The 8,747-nt window shown below is 42.7% G+C and overlaps 1 pseudogene; it reads left to right on the forward strand.

The window, feature by feature from the left end:
* Positions 1–2,306: 2,306 nt before the first annotated feature.
* Positions 2,307–7,683, forward strand: LOC112658312 (perilipin-2-like; annotated as a pseudogene).
* The last annotated feature ends 1,064 nt before the right edge of the window (positions 7,684–8,747 follow it).

The following is an 8,747-nucleotide window of genomic DNA, read 5'->3' on the forward strand; positions in this document are numbered from 1 at the left end:
AGAGCCTACTGTGGGCCAGGCGCTTTTGAATATTCTTTTATTCGATCCTACAAACAGCCTGAGACATCTAGATGCTGAGCAGTTGCTCTGGGATTAACACCTAATATGAGAGGGATGCTGAACGACTGGAATTTGTGCCTCGATTTGTGCATACCTATGATGAAAATAGGTCTATTGTGGATTTGTGAAAAATTAATAAACTTTGTTTTTAAGCAGTTTTATGTTCATATGTCAAGGGCTTGCAATGCCAATTTTAGAAATAATCTATAACCATACAAGAAAATTAAAATCAGTTGGAGTCCCTCAAACTCCATGTAACCATTTCACGCATTTTTTGTACAGTTATACATACCTATGCAATTTGACAAGAATGGAATCATATTCATTCTTTAACAATTCAAAGACGTTTTATGATATATTTTTGCTTTTGTCTCCCTGTCTCCCCCGCTTCGTTCACATAATCCCCCCTCCACGTACATGTTTATTTTTATTTATTTATTTTTTTTATTTATGATAGTCACACAAAGAGAGAGAGAGAGAGGCAGAGACACAGGCAGAGGGAGAAGCAGGCTCCATGCACCGGGAGCCTGACATGGGATTCGATCCCGGGTCTCCAGGATCGCGCCCTGGGCCAAAGGCAGGTGCCAAACCACTGCGCCACCCAGGGATCCCGACGTACATGTTTATAAATGTACACAAATCTGCATATCCTTACACATGTAGGTTTTTTGGTTGTTGCTTTTATATTAATGGAGTTTATATTCTTTAGTGCATTTCACTTAGACTTTGAGGAACCCACTCCAATAAAACTGGTTTGGACCTGGCTTATTCCTGATGGCATAATGTCCCAGAGTACAGGTTTACCTACACTGATCCTGAGAATCACGTGGGGCTCCGTCTGTTATTCCCATCTCCCACTGCTCAGCTCCTCATGCCCTTTTCACTCTGACCTCTGGTGGTCACTCCTTGTTTGTTCATTCTCTGGGATGTAACTTAAATGTAGTGAAGGCTGTTTGATTTAATTGAAGCTTTGCCCTTGGATCTAGTCAGAGTCTTGGGGCATGAGAACAGAATGGGAAGCATGACAAAGAGAAGAGCTGACATTAGAGATCCCTGGTTCATTATCTCTCCTGGGAGTCATGTAGAGGCATAGAAATCAGCTTTTGCTGGCCCCTGGGAGTGAAGTAGTGACCACTGCCAGATGTCAACCACACACTGTTCCAAGGACCACTTCTCTGGATCTACAGAGTTGGAATTCTAGCTTTATTTATTGCATGCCCATTATGTGCCAGGCCACAGTTCAAGAGATTCACATACCTTCCCACATTTATGCCTCACAACCAGGCAAGTTTTATCATGCCAACTTTTCAAATGGGGAACATGGGCAATGAGAGATTAAGTGGCTTGCCTCAAATCACATAGCTAAGAAGTGGTAGTGTTCGGTTTCAAACCTTAGTCTTCCAACTTCAAATACATTTCCATTGAGTGCATTGTTGTTACAAGCCCAAGATGGATTCAGTGCCATATTCAGGGGCCATGTAGAAGGAGGGGAGCTTTACTCTTTCTGATTGGATACATGATGAAGAGTGTGGTTTGCCCAGGACCATCTGACCCTAATAAAGATCTTTACTGAAAGCTTGTTCGTGTCCATTTGTTATCTATCGCTATTTCCAGAATGAAAACACATGTGATAATAGAAAAATGCTACCTACCATAAGCTTCCAAGTTTGGAGCATAAATGATGGCGCTTCATCAGCTTCAGTTTACATTCCTATGAATTCAGCTTTACAAGAGTCTCTATGTTCCAGCAATGTCCTATGAAATCCTGTCTCTGAGAGACTTTCTGGTACTTTCTGGTTGGGACCTGATGTTTGTACCCTCGCGGTATTGCCTAGAGTTCATGTCCTCTTCAGGTTTTATATTCATATATATTTTTGATGGTTCTAGGTTAAGTCTCAGTGATTTCTGTAGGAAATTCAGTTTCTTCTCTATTCAGAGAATCTTCTCTATTCTCTAAATTATAGAAGAGAGGGGCAGAGACTCCTTCAAGTCTCTTTCTGGAGACATTTGCATTTTCTCAGTAACATTCATTAAACATCTGATTTCCAGATACTGCCCTTAGTGCTGGAGATAGAAAAGTTTTGCTGCCCTTGAGGTTCTCACAGTCCAGTTAGGGCGGCAGACACAGGAACAAGGAGTTCCAAAGAAGTGTGGTAAGTACACAGGTCCAGGGCCAGCACAAAGGAGGAAGAAAGCAGCTTGGCCTATCTGAGAGAGCAGGCCCCACACGGAGGCAAGGCTACACCATGGCTGCAGGAAAGGACTCAATCTTCAGATTTCACTTGGGAACACACCATTGTTTCTCCTCCAGTCACCCACAAGGATGGGAAAGTCAGGGATTCTTCAGGTGAGTGGAAAGCCCGCAATAGCTCCATAGCGGATTGTGGGTCGCTCCTGCCAGAGTACATCTAATCTGAATACAAATGCCATCTTATCTTTTACTTTGCCTTGTCATTAGATTTGCTTAATTTACGAAGTCTGTCTTAACCAAAAGGCCCTAGGTTTTTTTTTTTTTTAAGCATGCCGATCCATACTCTCTAATGCGTAAAGGGTTTTGACCAAATTTTGGGATTAAAAGTTAACAGAAAAGATTCCAGCCACAGCAAGTCATGCCCCTTCTACAAGGCTGAGTCATCACTTAGACCTTGACCATAGACCATGAAGCATCTCCTCTTCCTGTCTTTCCATTGCTAAAACTTTCCAAGTACATTTCCATAACAAATAAGATTTAGCTTTGGGAAGGGAGCTGTTCTTTTTTGGTCTAGGTCTCTTGGGAAATCAAGTCTAGGGAAAAAAAAAAAAAAGCTAAGCGGCATAGCCTTAATCATGGCTAGGAATGATAGGGATCACCACTTCTCCTTAGATCACAGTATCCCCAATGCCCTGAAATGTGACAAGAGATGCATCCAGGCACTCTGGTTCATTTCTGGAGAGTTTATACTAAAGCCCCCATTAGGCGAGGGGCCCCACAAAAGATGGATAGTTTTTAATTCTATTGGTGTGTAAATGGAGAGACTGGGTTGTATTATAAGTATTTTAATAAAATCTTTGGTCATGATAGTCACAATATTAGAACATCAAGTCTAGGAAGGTTGGGGGAAAAAGCTAGCAACCTCAATATTTGTTTTTTAAAAAACTGATAACATTCCTTACAATGCATTGTTTACTAAAATAGTAGGAGTCACATTGTACAAAGTGTCCATTCTCATGTAGAAGACTGGTTGTAGAGTGGTGGAAAATTGTAGGATCATCATAACAGGACCAGATTGGGGAACTTAAGGCATTAGGAAGGGGCTGCTTTTGATATAGTTGGATATGGGTGCTAACTTGCTCATGCAAGGCTACAGAAAAGCTGAGGGATTGTGCTAGGCTGGGAGATAGAATCTTTGTTAAGCCAGAATCCTGAACCAGAGAAGCAGGAATTATCAAGCATCAGGACCAGAGGAGGTAATGCTAGAAATGAATTAGTTAATTTATTCTTAAAAAGTCAAGTTGATGCTAAGACAACCTCAAATAGATGCAGAAATAAAGTGCAAGCAGGGCTTTGGGTAGATTGAAGAGTGATGTCACCGAGGCCGCAGAGTAGGAGACCCCCAGCCTCTGTTCTCCCCACAAAGATCAACAACTAATGGCTCTTGATGAATAAAACAGACCTAAGAGCTCTGGAAGCCAGTTAAGAAACTTTAGCATACACTGAAACAAAAACAGCACAAAAAGGGAAGGAAGACTGCTTGGCTTTGCCTGCGTCACCCCATCCCCCAAGCCAGCATGGCTCTACCCTAAGAAGTGACTTCCGGGCTAGAAAAGAAGTCCCCCCTGGGGCGCCTAGGTGGTTCAGTCAGTGGGGCGGTGGGGCATCTGGGACACTCTTGGTTTCCACTCAGGTCATGATCTCATGGCAGGGAGTCTCCTTGGGGATTCTCTCCCTCTGCCCCTCCCCTTGCTCTCTCAATCTCTTTCTCCTTCTCTTAAATAAATAAATAAATAAATAAATAATAAATAAATAAATAAATAAATAAATAAATAAATAAATAGACTTCCTCTTGCAGGGAAAGGAAGAACAGGGTGAGCAGAGAGCTTCCTCTGCCTTTCAGGGCAGTACATGAAGGTCCCACTTCAGTTTCACTTCACCCGCTGACAGGCAAAGCTGAGACACATGGAGAGGGATGTGAGAAACAAGGCAAAGTAGCAGGGGCTTGCTAGGAGCAATCAGGCAGTGGGAGTGACCGTGGCTTTCAGTGACCTGCTCTGTGGACAGACCCAACAGCTTTGGCCACTGGAAAGGAGAAACAAAACAATGGCCCGCAAAGCCACAGATCCTCCATCGATTTTTACCAGCTTTCATCTCACAGGTGTTCATGTTTGCTGACACCAGCCACCTGAATCTCTCCCTGTTCCCTCCCCCAAACTCTGCCAGAGCCCAAGCACCACACAGGCAGCCAGCGTAGGCCTCCGCAGCTGCACGAGTGCAGGACATTGGCCTAGACGCCAGTGGCTGACCTCTACCACTGTGGGCCAGGTCAAGGCTAGCTCCTCCAGCTGCGCACTTGCATATTACTAGCCTGACGCCCCTCACTGGCCTTCACTGATGTGCATGTGCCCAGGGAGGAAACTGCAGCCGTGGGAAAGCATGCCAACAGCCAGAATCTCTGCAGCAGCTTATGGGCTCTGATCAGGCCGTCTTCTGTCATAAGCCTGCATCACCGTGCTTCCCTGCCACTTGCCCCTCCAGCTTACATGTGCATGCCCCAGCCCAACCTCCATCACCAGCCTCTACCACTGTGTGCCCATGGCAAGACACAGCAGCCATAGTAGTCAGTGCCAATAGCTAGGGCCCCTGAAGCTGCCGGCACATCAGTAGTGGGCCTTGGCTCTTGTCACCTGCGTTGGCCTTCACCACTGTATGTATTTCTGAAACCAGACCCTGCCACTATACAGGCGCCTGCACTTGTCTCCACAGCAGAGCTGTGCATACCACAGGCTCAGGCCACTACCAGTGCTTGCCCTAGTCCTTAGCTATTCGACCTAGAGGTGCTGCTGAGGACTCAAACATCTCTTGCACCCTCAGCAGACACTCTGTTGTGCTCACCCAGGACCATGCAGTTGTCAATGCCGTGGACATTGAGGCAATGGCCCGAGGCAATGCCCCCTTGGACCTGGTGCTGCCACACACCTCTATACTTGGCTCTCAGTGGATTTTTCAGCACAGACTTTGAAGACCAGAAGGAAATTGGTTCATAGTCTAAGCATTAAAAGAAAGGAACTGCCAATTGAGAATACTTTACTCAGCAAAGATGCCCTTCAGAAGTGAAGGCAAGATAAAGTTTCCCCAACAAACAAAAGCTGAGACAGTTTATTACCACTAGACCTGCCTTACAAGAAATGCTGAAAGGATGATAACTAGAAACATGAAAATATATGAAATTAACACACTGGTTAAAATAAATATGTAGTCAGATTCAGAACACTGTAATACTGTAGTATCAGTGGTCTGTTGACTACTTAATTCTAGTATAAAGGTTGGAGGACACAAGTAATAAAAATTTCTATAGCTATCATACTATGTTTATGGATGGATACACAATGTAAAAAGGTGTAAATGTGGAACACTGCATGGAAGTCGCTGTACAAAGGATCAGTATCCATGCGTGAAGTCTGTGTGTGTGATGGCAGAGAAGGGTGTGAAGACCATCACTTCCGTGGCTGTGACGAGTGCTTTGCCCATCATTCAAAAGCTAGAACCACAAATTGTAGTTGCCAAAATACTTGCTTGTTAGGGGCTAGACAGGATAGAGAAGAAACTGCCTATTCTGAATCAGCCAATAAACCAGATTGTTGCCAATGCTAGAGGTGCTATGACCAGGGCAAAAGATGCTGTGACAACTATTGTAACTAGAGCCAAGGATTCCATGGCCAGAACCATCACTTAGGTGATAGACAAGACCAAAGAACAAGACTGGCAGTGTGGAGAAGACCAAGTCTATGATCAATGGCAGCATTAAAACAGTCTTGGGTTGTCGGATGATGCAGCTGGTGAGCAGTGGAATGGAAAATGCACTTACCAAATCAGAGTTGCTAGTGGACCAGTAACCTCCCTTTCACTGAGAAAAAACTAGAAAAAGAAGCAAAAAAAAAAAAAAAAAAAAAAAAAAAAAGTTGAAGGGTTTGATACAGTTCAGAAGCCAAGTTATTATATTAGACTGGGATCACTGTCTATGAAGCTCTGCTCACATGCCTACCAGCAGGCTATCAGCTGGGTTAAAGAAGCCAAGCAAAAAAGCCAAGAGATCATTTCTCAGCTCCATTCCACTATTAATTTGATTGAATTTGCCAGGAAGGATGTGCATAGTGCCAACCAGAAAATTCATGGTGCTCAGGGTAAGTTCTCTCTCTCCAGGGTGGAGTGGAAGAGAAGCATTGGCCATGATGATACAGACGAATCCCACTGTGCTGAGCACATTGAGTCATGCACTCTTGCTATTGCCTGAAACTTGACTCAGCAGCTACAGACCATGCGCCACACCCTGCTGTTCAAAATCTGAGGGTTACTGCAGAACATCCAGGATCAGGCAAGTCACTTGGGGGTGATGGCTGGTGACATCTTCTGGGTGTTCCACAATGCTGCCTCCTTTAAGGAAGTGTCTGATGGCCTGTTCACTTCCAACAAGGGGCAGCTGCAGAACATGAAGGAGTCTTTAGATGTTGTGATGGATTATCTTGTTAATAACATGCCTCTCAACTGGCTGGTAGGTCCCTTTTATCCTTAGCTGACCGAGTCTCAGAATGTTCAGGACCAAGGTACACAGAAGGACACAACTAATCAGGAGGCCCAGCAGCCTGAGCACAAAACACATCAAAGCTGTACCATCAAAGTTCATGGTACAGGCAGCCAGATGACACTTTCTCTTATGTTGAAATTAACCTGTTAGACAACTCTGAATTGAGGAAGCAGCTAAGTAGAGATAAGGTCCTCAGTTATAGTCATTTCTAACTGGATTAAGAGCTTTAAAATTTTTGGCATTAGCAGATGAGTTCTGTTGTTTACCTGGCTGGTCAGAAAATGATAGATTGGTCACAGCCTAGCCAGGACTCCCAGAAAGTTTCAGTGCATTTATGGTCTCATCCTATTACCGTTGTTGCTGTTCATATTGAATAAAAACATTGTCATGTGGGCTGTGGTGTGGGCTGCCGTCTGCTCCAGTTTCATCTGAGCAGGCTTCATCTCACTGGTTTGTCTCACAAAGCATGCCTGTACAACTCTAGGTTTTTAAATTTTTCGTGAAGGAATGTGCTCTATGAATTCAATAAAATAAACTGCAAAATAGATCAATGAAGAAAAGATGTAAATGTCAGTCTCAAAAACTTAAAAAGTGGTGGGGGGTGATAAAAGAATAGGGTTTTTGTATGTGATTGAAGTTAAGTTGTTATCAGCTTAAAAATGACTATTATGTTTACAAGATGTTTCAGGTAAGTCTTCGAGTAATCACAAATGAAAACCTATAGTAGATACATAAAAAATAAGAAGAAGGGAATCAAAGTATACCCACTACAGAAAATTCAACACAAAAGAAGACAGCAAGAGGAATAAAAGCAACAAGAAACTACAAAATAGCCAGAAAACAATGAACAAGATGGCAATGGTAAGTCCTTATCTACTAATAATTACTTTAAATGTAAATAGATTTAGGGGATCCCTGGGTGGCTCAGTGGTTTAGCAGCTGCCTTTGGCTCAGGGTGTGATCCTGGAGTCCTGGGATCGAGTCCCACATCAGGGCTCCCTGCATGGAGCCTGCTTCTCCCTCTGAGTCTGTCTCTGCCTCTCTCTCTCTCTCTCTCTGTGTCTCTCATGAATAAATAAATAAAATCTTAAAAAAAAAAGTAAATGGATTTAAATGTTCCAATCCAAAGACCTCTAGTGGCTGAATACATAAAAAAAACAAGACCCAACTACATACTGCCTACAAGAGACTCAGTTCAGCTTCAAAGGCACACATAGGCACAAAGTGAAGAGATGGAAAAAAATATTCCATGCAAATGGAAACCAAATAGCATGGGTAGCTACACTCATATCAGACTTCAAGTCAAAAACTGTAGTAAGAAATAAAGAAGGTCATTATGTACTGAGAAAGGGGTAAATGCATCAAGAGGATATAACAATTGTAAATATATAAGCATCCAACATAGGGTTACCTAAATATATTGAGAAAATACTAAGAGATCTGAAGAAAGTCATAGAAAACAGTACACAGTAAGAGCTGGGAACTTCTGCCTTACTTTTAACAATTCACAAATCATCCAGACATAAAATCAATAAGTGGAAAAATAGACTACATGTTAGAACTACATGTTAGATAAAATGGACCTAACAGCCATATGTAAAACATTCCATTCAATAGCAGCTGAATACACATTCTTAGGCACACACAGAACACTCTCTAGAATAGATCATATGTTACTTACAAAACAAGTCTTAGCAAATTTAAGGTTGAAACCATATCAAGTATGTTTTCTGACCACAATGGTATGAAATTGAAAATCAGTAACAGGAGGAAAACTGGAAAATTCACAAATATGTGGAAATTAAACATCACACTCCTGAGCAACAAATGGATCACAGATGAAATTAAAAGGGAAATAAAATATGTTAAAGCAAATGAGAATGGAAACATAACATACCCAAACCTATG

This window comes from Canis lupus, chromosome 12 (assembly GCF_003254725.2).
Source record: "Canis lupus dingo isolate Sandy chromosome 12, ASM325472v2, whole genome shotgun sequence".
NCBI classification, from domain to species: domain Eukaryota; kingdom Metazoa; phylum Chordata; class Mammalia; order Carnivora; family Canidae; genus Canis; species Canis lupus.